General features: G+C 38.9%; 1 long non-coding RNA gene across 2 annotated transcripts; it reads left to right on the plus strand.

Annotated features, from left to right (window-relative positions):
* The first annotated feature begins 1,856 nt into the window (after window positions 1–1,856).
* Window positions 1,857–11,027, plus strand: LOC102654285. 2 transcript variants are annotated; one of them, XR_003305505.1, is made up of 3 exons: window positions 1,857–2,572; window positions 2,674–5,894; window positions 5,988–11,027. It is a non-coding gene; the product is annotated as an uncharacterized LOC102654285 (long non-coding RNA). The 2 variants fall into 2 exon arrangements; XR_003305506.1 differs by having other exon boundaries at window positions 1,860–2,572; window positions 2,674–4,179; window positions 4,337–11,027.
* Window positions 11,028–16,088: the final 5,061 nt, after the last annotated feature.

Here is a 16,088-nt window from a genome sequence, read left to right on the forward strand (position 1 = left end):
TAATAACAGCATATCCGGGCTCGCTTCGTTTAAAGTCGCGCTTCTTAACACGTAACACTTAGCACGATAACGTTACACGCAGTCACGCGTGGGCCATAGCGACGTTCCATACTCGTTTCCTCGTGTCTCGAGGACGTTCCTGGAAATTGTAATCAGTTTCGAAGTACTGGTGGAGACTCGGCGTTTTACGTAATTCGCTGACAATTTTTTTTTGCAAGCACGAATATTTTAAAACTTATCGAAAATGGAATTTTCTTAGAATCAGCTGCAATTAAATAATATATTATTTGTTCGATTTTTTAATAAAAGACGATCTACATCTCGCGTAAATTTATTTATTTTTATCGCATAAATATTTAAAAATTTCAATTTCTGTAAAAAAGATTCGAATTTAAATCTCGATCAGAGGACTAAAAGCCGGAACTAAAATTCACCAATTCTCTTTCATCAACCCTCCTCAAACTCTTTAACTATAATCCGTGAAACCGCGACCCCATACTCGGAAAAATCAACTTTAATCATCTTTTTTTCCCACCATTTCCATGGGGGGTTTATCGAAACAACGGTTTCCAACACCGGAGGAGGAGGAGGAGGAGGAGGGCAGATTCCACGATCCAATACATCATCCAACCGCTTCATCTTCCTCTCTCTTTCTCTCTCGCCCCACTTCCAACCCCCTCCGTGTTTTTGCTCGTAGGCGTGAGAGCCACGGTGCTCGCTCGCCGCCCCTATTGATTTTGGGAAATTGAATTCAACCTTCTCCTCCTCCCTGTGCGTGCGCGTGTGTTTTCGTCGAGCGGCCGTGGAACCGGGTCATTGGGCCTCCCCGTTATTACGTCTCTCATCCTCGGCCGTCACGTCGCCATTACGTAAACCTCGATTGCATCTACCGCATTCTCAAACAAACACACGAAGAACGCCTTCTCCTCGGCCAGACAGACGTTCCTCTTGGCACGGAGGAGCTCGAAACACGCGTCTCCGTGTCTGGCTCCGCTTCCCCCTCCCCCTCGTCGCGCATCTCCACTCTGTCGCGCTCTCTCATTCGCCTGTGCTCATTGTAGCAATTGCACGCGCCCCGGTGCACCTCTCAATCTCTCTCGCCCTGATGGGGCAGAGAGAGAGGAGACGAAATTTTGTAATCTTAGAGAGAAAAGTTCGAGAGTTAAGTTGCTCGAAATAATTTGTTATATTCGAGGGATAATTTTGGAAGGGGAAATTGATGGAGGATTTAAGTAAATAAATTTAATTTTTGAGGATGTTAATGAAGGGGTTGGTTAAGCTTTGGAATGTTGTGATGATGCAGTTTCGAATGCAAGAGAAAGTAATTCAATTCAATTGCATTGTCCTTGGAAATGGATAGGCGTCGTATTTAAGAGAGTAAAGTGTCTCAAGGTTTCGTCTCGTGATAAGCGATGCGCGAATGATTCTTCTTGTAAATCTTCTCGGTTACAATGATGCTTGTTATGAGGAAGTTGGGGAGTTCGTTGGGGAAGGAAGGTTCAGAGATTCAAAATGTGGGGTTGTGATGATTGAGAAGATTAAGTGGTTGGTAATTTTATGAGGTATCTTTGAGTAAGTTTGGAGCCGAGCCAAATTTTAGATTTGAATTTGTTCGGTGTTATTCTGATTGTCGTTGAAGAGGAATTGGGTCAGAAAAGTGTTAGATAATGAATCAGAGAAATGTTTATGTAATAATTTCCGAATTTTTACGAATATTTGGAATATTTAGAACATTGAAACGATATATATCTTGGTATAAATATTTAGAAGGGAATAAAATTGATTAATTTCCAACAACAATGCATCTCATTTCTCTTTTTATAATTGTCATTCTTTGTGTATCTATTTATATCTAATATATAAACTGTGAAATTATCTCTGGGGAAAAAAAATCTTCTCTCTTACTTGATAATCAAGTTTATCGATGATACGAATATAACAATAAAATTGAAATTGTACAATTTTATATAGAAAATAATCACCGACGTATCGTTCTATTCTCATCGAAATATAATTCATCTTTAATCTCCATATATATTAATCATCGTCATAAAATTCAAATAAGTAATATCGGATCGGATCAAAATATCAACATTGGATATTGAAATTCTCGGTAAAAACGTTATTACTCACGAATCATTAACACATTCCAAAACGAAGAATATTTATACGAAAAAAAAAAAAAAGAAAATCTTATCCCCTGCATGTATCGTGTAATCGCGCAAGAAATATTATTCTCGTTCTTCCTTGTGTAATCATCCAATTTATAATCAACATTCCCCGTCTCGATATGTTATGTCAGAAAGTGTTTGCCAATTACACGCAACGATTGGATCTATGACTGCGGCTATGACTCATAAATAATGCGCAAGTGCATGTCTCGCGGCCTATTTGGAAGGCTCGTTTGGAAAAACTCACGTGGAAGGCACGTGAAGTTAATCGCGCGACCGATTGGGAGGCGGAAGGCCACGAAGTCACGGCGCCTGGGATTCGACCACGATCCGAACGAGAGAGGATCGAGAACAAGCGAGAGAGACAAATGAGGCCTCGTTAAATGGAACACAATCGACGTGTACGTGAGCAGAAAAAGAAGAAGAGAAGGAAGAAGAAGAAGAAGAAGAAGAGGAGGAGAAGGAGAAGGAACGTCTTTTCTAAAGATACATTGGATTCCAGGACGCATGGCCTTAGCCTAGTTGTGGGATAGAGATAGGAGAAAGAGAGGGAGAGAGAGAGAAGAGGTTTTAAGTAAATCGTCTAATCGCGACTGCGGTACCTTGTAAGGACAAATTCGTGTTTGTCGAGCGGATGAAACTTGCCTTTTGGGATGCGTTAAATCTGGGATCGATTGGTTCTATTGGAGGTATTTTTCGCAAGCTTTTAGGAAAGGAACTATAAGAAATTTGGGAAGATTGTTGTAGTTTCTTCTTTATTGTGGTATTAAATTATTCTTTCAAAGTTCTTCTTCAGAAAAGTCATACGTAAGTAATGCGACCAATATTGCGTCGAATTTAAAACACTTTTCTTGAACTAGCATTTACAAATCTTCGACAAAGCTCACGTATTTCCTTTTTTCTAATCTTCTATTTCCATTTTTAGATGATATCATCGAATTCAAGCGACTGCCAAAAAGTTGAGAGCTTCATAATCTCCGTCATATTAGCATAGGAAAATGGAAGAATTAATTTTTCATTCTTCGCTCGAGTCGATCTTGATTCGATCGATCAAAGTGCCGACGAAAATGATTGAACACGCGCGTGTACACGCGCACAATCTGAACCTACACATGGGGCATAAAGAACGAGAGGAATTAGCGTTCAGCAACAGACAACAGGGAGTCTCAGGGAGTGTGGAACGTTTCGTTGAGGCGGCCTACCTAGACACTTGACAGACTTGTGCTTTGCACAATAGTAGGAAGCGCTAAAAATAATCCGGCTCCACGACGTTCTGGCCTTGGCCAGCCTCGATCCTCTCAACCTGGCGGTACCACCTTCTTCTTCTTCTTCTTCTTCTTCTTCTTCTGCTTCTTCTTCTTCTTCTTCTTCTTCTTCTTCTGCTTCTTCTTCTTCTTCTTCTTCTTCTCTTTCTCTCTCCGCGTCCTCTCTCTCCCAATTGCTCTTCATCTAACCTGTTCCATTCTCCCAGACACGATTCAACGGTACGTCACCCGTGGACGACCTATCTTTTTTTCTTTTTTTTTTCCTTTTTTACTCTGCCGTTTCGTGCACGCACAGAATGCCCACCCACACGTGCCGGATAGGTTGTGTGGGCGTTGGATTTTTCTTATGTCTTTGAGCGATGGAGTACCTCTCTGGCTCCCTCCTTTCCACGTGCTTCTCGTTACCCTCGCTCTGACAGGTCTCCCTGGCGACCCGAGTCGTGCCTTTTTGGGAGGGAAGGAGGGAGGGGGATGAGGTGAGAAGCTATGAAACTGTAATCCCATATTTGTGAGACGATACGTAACTGTTAAGGTACATTCTCGCCGAGAATAGAAGTTTTCCATTGAGGAGATTGATGGTTGTTGTTTTTCCATAATGTTTCTTCCAGTTTTTCTCTCTCACAATGGTGGAAGTTGGTGTTTTTTTTTTCTTGAAATGATCGAATAGAAAAATTGATATTATCAATTTTTGTAAATGGTGATAACCAATGCGTGATGACAGGAAGAGAGGAAGTTAAAGATTGGTATGTTAATAGTTTTTTCTACAATGTATTTTATATTCCAAAAATTTGGATAGTCTCGATTCTGATTACAGAATAGATTTGAATAGAGTTTTGTTTTTTGAGAACATCGTTTTGAGAAAAATGCAGTTACGTTAATAGTATTTTTTATTCTTGTTAGATTAACAGTCAGTAATAAGAAATATGTTAAATAAAGAAAATATTATTCTACGATTTGCATTTAGGAATAGTAAATTCAAGGTAAATTCATGGTAAATGTTTAAAGGTAAATTATTGAAATTATTACAAATTGTTTTTGTATCGTAATCGTAATTCATCTCATTAATTATGAATCTTACAGGGCAAACGGATAATATGCTGAAGAGGAAAAGATGGAATAAGAAGTATATTAATTTTAGATTTGAAAAGTGTCTCTTTTATTTGAAAAATATTTTAATAAAGAGTCTCAAACAATCAATCATTCAAGTTTCTAGGATATTAAAAAAATTTTAACTACGTATTCGTTCAGGAGTATCAATCTCATACAACAAAATTCTATAAAAATTTCTATGAAAACTTGTACGATTTCACACACGTGATTTGCCTCGAAACAGAAGGAAAACTATAATATGTGATATTAAAGAAGTTTACGAAACAGATTCGTAATAAAACGATACACTTTGGAATCCACCATATGCTCAGATAGTAAAATCTTACGAAACTTTAGAAGAATAGTGGCTGGATAATATTTATTACAAACTTAAAACGGAAGAAAAATAATTCATTTTCAAAGAAACAAGAAAGACTTTTCAAATAGGACCAAACGAATAGACAAAATTTATAACATTTATAAAACTTACATCATGATACTTAATAGATATTGTTTTTTTTTATGATTAATGACAACTAAATGGATTTATAATATTTATTAAACTTAAACAACTATAAAGGTACATTATCTTTCAAATATGCACAATAATTTTCAAATGTTAATTCCATTAATTTAAAATTGATGGATCCATAAAAGTTGGGCCCCAGTCTGTAAGACACACACGTAAGACTACGTAAAAACGCATAACTCGTTACGCTGAGAAAACTTTCACCAAAACTGCAGAATTTATTCCTTGCGAGATAAATGTACCAACTTTTATATACCCTCGTGTTATACGTGTTGCAACAATTATAACACGTAACGAAGAAAAATTGAAGGAGAAACCCATTTTCATCAACGATCACGATCCCATCCCATCCCATGGGCACAAAGGGACCTGACTTATGCGAAAGGGGAGAGGCATTCGCCCGATATCTCGATCGATGTCGAAGGGATCTTGCACGCTCATCGACAATCGGCGTCGAGACGTCCGTGGAGAACGTGGATGACGTACAACGCGGGCGAAATGACAGCAACCACCGGCGGCGGGTCATACGGTGATCCACGCCGCATTCTGCACGCTCGGTTGCATCTAGATGCTTATCGTTACCCATTGTTACCCCGTCTCGTTTCCTTCTCTTTGTTCTCCGCGCCTCGTCCAACACCGGTGACGCACTTAATAAATAGATAATTACGTTGCAGAATGCGACTCTGCATTGTCCGCGGGGACCTATTTTTAAATCGCGATACACTCTTCTTCTATTTTTCGAAACACGAAGCCTTGGGATCCTCGAGAGCCCTCCTCATTGTTGGGACGCGATATTTCGTTTCTATCTCTTAAAACACGAATACTCGCGAAATACTCGAGGTAAGAAAATATTAATCTGCGAGTGGACATTGAACGTCTGACAATTATTTCTATCCGATTTAATATAATATATCATTGTATACATTGTTTCAGGATAATATTGTCGAGATACGGAAATAAAAATAAAAAATCTTGAAATTACTGAAATGTACAATTGTAAATATTTACAAAAAAAAAGAAGCCATCTCAGCCACATGTATTCCAATGTGCACGACACGTGTAAATATATCGAGGCAGATTTAATATCCTTCGATAAAATCTTGGAACAGAAGCGAATCCATTCGAACTATTTCTTTCGACGAAAAAAAAAAAAAGAAAAGAAAAGAAAAGAGTATCGATCATTCGTCATCTGTAACCGCGTGTCGCATCGCGCCACTGGACAGAAGGCACGCTCCTCAAACTTCACCTCCTTGCCCTCCCCTCGCGGCGATAAAACGAGATGGTGGCAAACACGTTCCTTGTGCCCTGGCTGCCAGATAAACTAGGAGTCTCGTTAAGATCGACGATACGACGATTTCGACGACAACTACGGAGCCGTCTCTCGGTGAAGAGCGATCGTTAAGGATCCTCTAACGAGGAGCCCCGTGCAACCGGAGGACAATGGAGGAAGAAGAGAGAGAGAAGGAGAATCTCGTCCAGCCTCTCTATATATATATATATACGTGTGCTCCCTCCCTTTGGATCGTGCACACCACACGATTTTCATCTTGCCTTACCTCGCCACGCTTATCCTTGTCCCTCCTTTTCATCATTCTCGTCAATGCACCAACCCTCTCGTCTACGTATTAACGAGGAAACGACGGAATCGCGACACGATTCCTTCCTTCCTTCCTTCCTTCCTTCCTCGAGCTATGTGTCACGATTCGTTTGGTTAGGGATGATTGCGTCCTCGCGATTGGTTTTGATTTTTCACGAAGGATTTTTTAATGCAAGGACGAATTGAAATATCCGGAGAGGCGAGAGAAAGATTCTTTTCTTGTTCTTTTCTGTTCACGAAAGAGATTTCTTGGTCCAAAAAATATGTATTGGATGTGTAAGAAGTTATCGCTCTTGCCACGATTTCTTTTCTTCTTGTGGCTGTCCTTTGATGAGACTATTCTTTTTTAATTATTATTCTTCTTCTCTAATTTCACACTTCTCTTACCAAGAGTTAGGTAATATATTTTGGAAATCAGGATGATTTGTTTTCTTTGCAAGTCGTTAATAATGATCAATCCATAAATCGTCTTAAAGTTTCACGATTAGGAGAAATATTATAGGAAACGAATGAAAAAGAGATTCCATAATTCCATGGATGAATAGAGATTATTGCAATAAGAGAGGAACTTGTTTTTTTTTTCTGTACATTTCTCACGAATCGACAATGATTCTGAAATCCAGAAATTCCAGAATCGGTAACAAGCGAGACGGAAAATCGTCCTTGGTCCGTTAGATCTCGTGCACGAGCTTCGTGCAGGCCGAAAGGTTAACCTCGAAATCAACGACGCGTGGAGCATCCTCTTCGTCTTCTATTTTCTCCGCTTTCCAGCCTCTCTTCCTTCGCCTCGACCGGTTAACGGGACCAGGCATCAATTAGACAAGCGAATCTTCCCGTGGAACAACACGCTGGATTCCTCGATTCTTCTCTTTTGATTCGTATGTTTTATTGATTATTTAAGAAACATCTTTTTTGGTTTTTTTGAAATTTTAATTATCAATTATCCATTCTTAAGAGAATGCACGCAAAGTGTATTTTGACTCGTGTCCATCGAATTGAATTTTTTAATTATTATTATATGGAATCTTCGATCCTCTTTTAATTATCATAATTCTTATATCATTAAGAATATTTTTACAAGTCGTGTTATTAGTTTTCTTGTGAAAATAGTAGATTTTGAAGAAAATAAAGGTAAAAGTATAAGATCTTCATATTTCCTCTTGCAACTAGATTTTATTCGTTTCATTCTTTCTTATGATTATTTTGTAACTTTCAACTTCTTTCGGGGATAAAATTATTCTGTTCTCCTATATCTTAAACGAAAACACTTTCATATCTTGAATTTCAGAATATTTTTTATTTTATTGTGCAAGTTGTTCCAATCCTATCTATCGTGTTTTATCTTATGCCCCCCATAAGGGAATATTTATCGACTGTGTAAAATTTATTTCGCTCTCGTTTGCAATTTAAAGGGAAGAAGTATCAGGAAGATGGAAGATTATCGGTACACGTAACGAGTTCTTTCCTTATAAATTTCCAAGACGAAACTCGTAAGTGACTCTACGAGAATCGTAGATTATAATCTCTGGTAATTCTTCGTCCTCCTTACGGGTAAACTTGTTCTGAAAATTCCTCTGAATCACTCTTATTACATTATTATTATTCTTATCGCAAACTGCAACTTACATTACATCCTCCAAACAAACTTCATTCACACACGTTTTGAATATTCTCGAAAAATCATCAAATGGCGAAAAGAAGTCATTCTTAAAAAGCCTTTATTTTCGTGCCCCTGCCTTTTATTCAACCTCTCCAACAATCCCATTATTGCCACGAACCGGCAAACACACTTCTCGAAATTCGCTATTCCGTATCATTAACGGGGATCCAGAGTTCCAATCTCGAAAAGAGCACATCCTACGCTCGAGATCGGACGCCAGATAAATTGGCCTGATGTCTCTGCGATATCCGTTCATTCGTACTGCGAACGTTGCACCGCGAAATCGTGCGCTGCGCAGGAAGGCAGCAACGAATTATGATCACTGGAGCCACGTATCGTGGTTGTCATCGACTCTGCCCACGTTGTTGCACAAGTAGAACGTTGCATCGTGAATATATTATTCTGATTGTTAAAGAATAAAGGGGAGTAAAAATAATTAAATAATTTCTCTCGTTTTGCCAAGATTTTCCATAATCGTGCTCTTAATTTTCCAATTATATTTGGATCTTAAAATAACTAGGGCTAGATTTCTGGAAATATTCGATGGATGATTACTTTTCTTGAATTTATCTACTTGTCATCGTTTACGATTCGATTGTCGGATATTCATCCTTTCTCGTCGAAACTATAAGATTTTCCACGTTTATACCATTCGTTACATCATCATACGATATTCGTTACATGCAATTACGATCTTAGATCGCGTGAAACTCTTGACATTTCGCTTCTTATCTCTCACCCTCGTCATCTTTACCGCGAGATATCCGCGTTTTAGCGTCGATCGTAATTCCGTCCCGCCTTTGTCATCCGGCATAAGCGTGGAGAGGAAAGAGAGGGCGGTGAACTAAGCGCGCGTGCATTGTTGGCGAGACTCGTGTTTATGGGGCACGGGATAGGATATGCACGGGACTGGTATTTGGAAGCCCGCGTTCCTGCGTGCTCCTCGAGATATATATCTACAGCAGGCTTATCTCGCGAACGTGAAGGTTTTCGAGGATCCACTCACTCACGGTCCTCCCCTCGTTTCCAGATGACACGTCCCCGATTGCCCGTGACAAGATGGAGCATTAGGTCGAGACATTTCTCCCCTCCCCGCTTCTTTTTTCTTTTATTTCACGTTGCACAGGTGTCTTTGGAGACAGTCTTTTGGAGAAAGGGGAGAGTAATTTACGAGTTGATAATCCCCGTGAAATTTTAATCGACACGATGGACCGAGTAAGCAGTGTGTGTGATGAAACTTGGAAGAGGAGATGTTAAGTTTGAGTGGGAGTTCGCGTTAAAACTATACGTTTAAAGATTTAGATAGGGAATCTTTCGTGTATTTACATTTCAACTTCAGTTTTAGGTGATGAATATTTAAAAATAGAAACATTCTTCAGTTCGTTCTCTCGAAAATATATAAAATAAAAATCAACGCTATTCTACGCATATTCACGATGCGATATCCTCTAACGCGATCTTTCAACGGTCAGAGAAATGACTTTACCGTTTCCGATTTCCAGATATTATTTATTCTCCGTCACGCTGCATCCTGTATCGAATTTCTTGAAAAATAGTAATCAACTCCTCGTCCATAATCCGCATGCAACACCACCGCGCCATCTAGCTCAGTTTCTCAGGAAATACTGTTGCAACAACGATCCCACTGTGCTCCATCTCACGGATTATTTATTTCTATCCCATCCTCCTCTCGTAAATAGCGGCGTTAATTTCCTGGAAACACGCGTTGCAAGCGTGTTTTTTTTTGCGCGCGCGCGTGGAAAAAGCCGTAGCGAAAGTCTCTCTCTTCTACCGTAAGGAAGGAAGATCTACCGAGAATCGCGTCTCTCTTTCCCGGTACTCGACCTCGCTCCGCTCTCCTCGTTTCCCATTTCGGCCTGGAGCACGATCCACTCTCCTACGACGTCTAGGCAGCCAGCTCCGGGCGTGCTCTTTGTCCTGTGACCCAGATAGGAGAAACGGCGCGAGAAAGGCTTAGATAAGAACCAGGCCTTCCTTCTCTTCCCACTTTCTGCATCGTCACGTAGCGAAATGAATGCGCTCGTGTTCAGCCTGGGCGACATAAACGGATGCACCTCTGTCTTGCATGAGTTTTAGAGGAGATCTGCCGCTTCCATAAATTTTCTATCTCGTGAAATTTCTCGATTGTTAATTTCTTAAGATCTTTCTAATTGATGATGGTTTGGTTTTGTTTGATCAATCTTGTAAGAATTAATAATCTTTCAAAGGGGTTTTATTTCGAAATTTTACGACAATCTTGGGAAATTCTCGTCGGTGTTGAAAAATGTTGAAGGAAAAAAAAAAAAAAGAAAAAGCAAGGCGTTAAACACACGCGGGTGCATGGCCTCGTTTCCAGGCAGGCTTAGAAAGCAGAACAACTTTTCAACGATAACATCGTCTGCCCGACGTGGCAATTTTAATTAGCCACATCATATTAGGATTTTTACGCGTCGTTCTCTATACTCTTGTCGTTTCGAAAGTCTTTCCGGAACTCTGCTTCTGATCGGAAAAGATAAAAGCTGGAAAAAGTAGATGTTGCCAGTTTCGCAGATTTCCTTCGGGGATATACGGAAGACTTTGTGAAATTCTTAGATTACAAGTATCGAGATTAACGTGATAATTGATGTTTTCGAGATTCTTTAATATCGATTCATTATCGTAAGAAAGTTTGGAATTAATAAGAAATTTTAAATAAAAAGACAGGCATTAAATTTGTTACAAGCAGAATAATGAAATATATTTATATATCTGAAACAAACGCGACGATGAAATAAATATGAATTAAAATCAAATTTTTGATCGGTATAAGAACTATCTTTTATATCATATAATTCTTTCATTGAATTATATTTAATTTGAACGCAAATTTATATAGATTATATCACTTCGCAAGTTTTTCTCTCAATCGATTCCATAGATCCACGGTGCGGATAATGCAAGAATATCAAAAACGCGAGGCAGAATTGAATTTCGATGTTGTAACATGAAAACGTGATACGATTATACCTATATACTATACGAAAAATCGTAAAGTTTTCATGTGTACGAGCGAGCGAGACACGTGTTCGACCCAGGTCTCGTCGTTGGCCAGTCGGGCGAGAAGGGCAGAGACGAATCGAGTTGAGATGGAAACCGGATTTCGCCTCTCGATCCGTCCACGAACCCTCCTCGCCCGATTATGTCGGGAAAAATCGAAGAAAAATGCCGAAAAGATACTCGCCACCGGTATTTCGTTCCTTTGAACCAGCCTCGACCCCTCTGAGAATGCGCGATATTCTTTCCGTCTGGTGAACATCCGGTCTGAACATCGACGTGATACTTTGTCATACCAATTTTTGGGATTTTTACGAAAAGTATTTTGGGTGCACGAGACTCGTGAGAGATAGCGAGATTTCGTGATTTTTATTTTACTAGATATACAATTGCAATTTAATTTGATATACGTGGATTAATGATCTCTCATATTTTTGTTTTCAAATTTCAGAGAATTTTCGGGAAGGAAAATATATCTGTGCGTTTTTTGGAAATATTGAAATTTAAAAATATTATTAACTCCTTTCGAAGAAATATAAAAAAGAAATATTTCGCAACTCTCATAAATACCGTGGCAAAATAGTAATGGATCAAGAACGATCCATCAAAAATCTCCGCCGAGATTAAATGGATTTACGAGGTCCTGCGTGGACAGGCGGATTTGTAATTTTTACGAATGATCCCCTTTTTCCTTCCCCCTCCAGTCCTGGGAATAAGACTTCCCAACCGATCCCTTACTCGACTTATAGTTAAACATTCGCATCGCGATCGATATTGCTCACCCATGGTTGAAAATATATTTCAATGTCTTATTACCCGTATATGCGGGACCATCTGTCGATGACATCGGTCGACCCGTATGTATTATGCGTACAATGGATCACGAGAGTGTAATGTTTAAACGCTGTAAATAAAACTATTAACAATGAAAAATGTGAACAGTAAGCTTTGATACCGCGAGCAGTAAAATATTATATTTATACAAATATTTTCTTTTTTGATTTTAGATTTTAGTATAATTTTATACGATAAAGTAACGTTGAATTATATCCATTGTACGTAAAGTTTTATTAAAATTAGGTTAAGATAAATTCCTCGTGATAATATTCGTGTATACTTTCACGAGTTGCACACTTTTCCTTTTCGTGCACGTGACCTGTAATTCATCCATCTGCAATTCGCTTATGTAATCGTCGATTCGTTATACACTTTTTAGAGCTACGTTTTTATGGAAACAAAAACGAGTACAAATTTCAAATATTTTATTTTCAGGGGAGAGGGATATTAAGTATCTTGAATTGCGAATATATTTTTTTATATATACATATATATCTTCGTTACGAAATTTGGATTTTATGAAATCTTCGATATGAAAGGCAAGTCCAACTTACTGATGCGATAATAATATTTATCGTTTTGAATAGAAACAAAAACATAACGGTTCATTATGATGATATAACAGAGGAGAGGTGGAGAAACATTAGAAACATAAACCGAAAAGGTTTTTCAAAATACGGGGGATATCAACAGAATGAGCTCATAGGTTGAAACTTGGCGAGCGAGGTGTCGATAAAGTTTATTGTGTTCGCTTGTGTAATTAATGAGAATTATCTGGTTCGGTGGTTCTAAACAGTGTAATATTTGTGGTTATATACGCGAGGGGGAAAAACACGCGACACGTGCAAACGTTCCATGGCTAGATATACCATATACCTGCGCGAATTTGACCAGTGATAATTGTGCGAATAAATCAATCTTGTATAATTAATGGAAATTCAATCGCTATATTTTGGATATTTGAATTTTAAAGCAACGTACGACGTATGTATATTTGTATTTTGTAATTTAAATGGAGATATTTTTAAGCCACCAATCAATATTTATGATATTTATAATAGGATATTTATATTATACAGTTATTAATAAAAATATCCTATATTTTCCTTTTTTCTTAAGAATCCATCTTAAGAATTTCAAAAGAATTGGAAAATAATTACACGATTTCATTTAAACAAATTATTCGGTAGATTTTTTGAGCTTGACGAGACAAGCCTCGATTTTCGTGCTTGCTTCAACCCTTTTTTTAAAATTTCTTCGAACATCCTGTACAACGAATCAACGTATATCTTTTTAACTTAGGCGAGAAAAGCTTGGAAGGAAAACCTAACCTCAAACCTTCCCTCCCTTCCTTCATTCACCGTGACAAGGAGCAAGTGTACCTGTTCGCGATATCAAAATGCAAAACGGTTTCCGTATCGCGGATTAACAAAGTTGGCCGCCCAGCTCGGAAAGAAAAACTGCCGACACCCAGTTACACAGAGAGCTCTCGGCTACATATTCATGAGAGCCTTACCGACAAAGGCGGATATACATAACCTCGTGGCGCGGTGGAGAGAAGCCCGGCGCGAAAGTTTTAATAATTTATAAAGAAGCTTGTAGCCCCGCGCACCCCCTCCCCACCCGGGGGAAAATTAATTTCTCTTCTCCTAGGAAAGTTCGCGGCGAGCAATGGCCGCCGGTCTGTCGATCATCGTTGCGCCATTATGCTACACCGAGTTATGAGGGAGGGGGCGAGGGGAGGTGGACATTAATGGTGATCCGTTAATTGTTTTCGTTGCGTAAAATTCAAAGTTGGTTCCACACGTAAGACCAACGTGGAAATACTAATTGCCAAAGGGGGGGGGGGGGGAATGGAGCTGTGATTTATGGAGCGAAGGGATGTTAATGCTTTTTAACAGTGTATTTCTTTCGAGTTTTTTTTTTTTCTTTCTTTCGAGAATGAAAGAGAGAAAGAGAATATATCGTGTCACTCGTGAACAGGAACGGTTTTGGATTCCGTGTGTACACCGGTGTATTTGCATTTTAATTGGTTTTTCGACCAGTTTCAAAGTAACCTTTTAAAAGTTCCGAATTACCGCCGGTGAAAAGTTTTCAAATCTGATTTGCGGTTAATTCCTAGCTAGGGAAATTCTCGGCGACGATCTTCGTGTATTTAGTTGGCGGGATATGGAGTTTTAATTATAATATAGCATCAGTCGGGTGATAAGTTAGGTTTTATTGCGATGAAGCATTTATTTCCTCGCTTCTTACCCCCCAAAGAGATCAAATCTCGATCGTGGCTCGTTTGATATATTATATAAATCAAATAAACTTTATTTAAATATTATTATTTTCGAATTACCATAGGAAAAGTGAATTTCGTCCAGCCTCGGTTTAAAACAGAAATTTCCCTACAAATATTTCACAAACCGCTCTCGAAACGAGAAGGATAGCGCGGAGCGATCGCCGATTACACGCGTGGATTCGAATCGACGTTTCGCTCGTATTTGCAGTCTAGCCGCGCGACATTCGTCACGGTTGAAATGCAAAAATCGCGGAAGTTCTCGCCATTTATCGTCGGCGCGGCCATCGTAGCCCGGTCAGACCGTGTATTTACGGATTACAACACCGGTTAATTGCCATATATTTTCTGTCTGCGAAACGTGGCGTTTGTACATCGACCATCGACGCGTCTGCGAGCGAGCCAGATACAGAGAAAGACTATCAAACGTCGCACCTGCACACGCACACACATACACACACTTGTCTCGATTACGACACTGCCGTTGTCCACCTGCATAACGTCGGAAATCCGGAACGTGGTGACGAGTATTGCGTAACGAAATGATGACGAATTATCCGTCTTTTGTTTTGAATGGAAGAGGGAGGGGGAGAAAGATTGTGGTTGATTCGAAATACATAGATAGAGATCGAATAGGTGATTGCGTTGTTTATTGATAAAATATCGGTACTTTTATCGGCATTTTTATTTGATATAGTTGTTGGGGGGAAAGATGATGTCGTTAAATGATAAATTAAATGTTTTCTTCGTGGAATATTTATTTATTTGAATTAAATTTCGATTTAATTTTTGAAGTAGTAATTCTTTAGATATTTTATGCTATTAGAATTCGATAATTAATGGGAGGGGGGAAGAAGTAAAAATGAATATTAAAGACAATTTTGTGTATCGTATATTTTTAGTATTCTGTATTCCTGATTTGTGCACGAATGAAGTAATTTTGAGGCCGATGGTTGGTGAAATGAACCGTGTTAATGGAAATCATCAGACGATAATGGTAGCTTTCTTTTTTCAGGGAATGAATTGGAATTGTTGTAGAGACGTGATTACATAGAAAGGGATCGATTCTTGTTTGCTTTTATAATTTTCACTTTTCCACCGAATCGAAACGTTTACTCAATACAATAATACTCAATGAATGCGCTAGTCTTTGTTAAAGCAATTTAGGTTTTCTTTGCGCTCGTTGATAAAATCTGGACCACATATTTCGAGTCTCAAAAACATTTGCTACAAAAGAATCAAGCATTAAACGAAGAGAATTACGCTCGTAATTTAAAATTAGAATAAAGCATTACTATTTATCAAATTTCAACAAAAATCGTATCCAACTCTTCAATTTAACGATTTTTTTACAAGGAATTACGGAATTATAATTCCCAAATACCTATATAACCACGTATAACCCCGTCAAGGTCCACAACATTCGACACCCTCCGGAATCGGTTTCTATCGCGGTGTGCGTGCAGTCTGTCCACCGTTGCTCAAACTGCATCTACTTGCACTTACACACACCGTGGCGTATGTATATATACATACACATACACATATATATACGTAGCAAGGGAGTCGGCACAAGAGAGGCCTGGGTTTGGGGCCCGTCGCGTGTTTTTGCCCCCCGTCTGG

This window comes from Apis mellifera, linkage group LG10, assembly GCF_003254395.2.
Source record: "Apis mellifera strain DH4 linkage group LG10, Amel_HAv3.1, whole genome shotgun sequence".
NCBI classification, from domain to species: domain Eukaryota; kingdom Metazoa; phylum Arthropoda; class Insecta; order Hymenoptera; family Apidae; genus Apis; species Apis mellifera.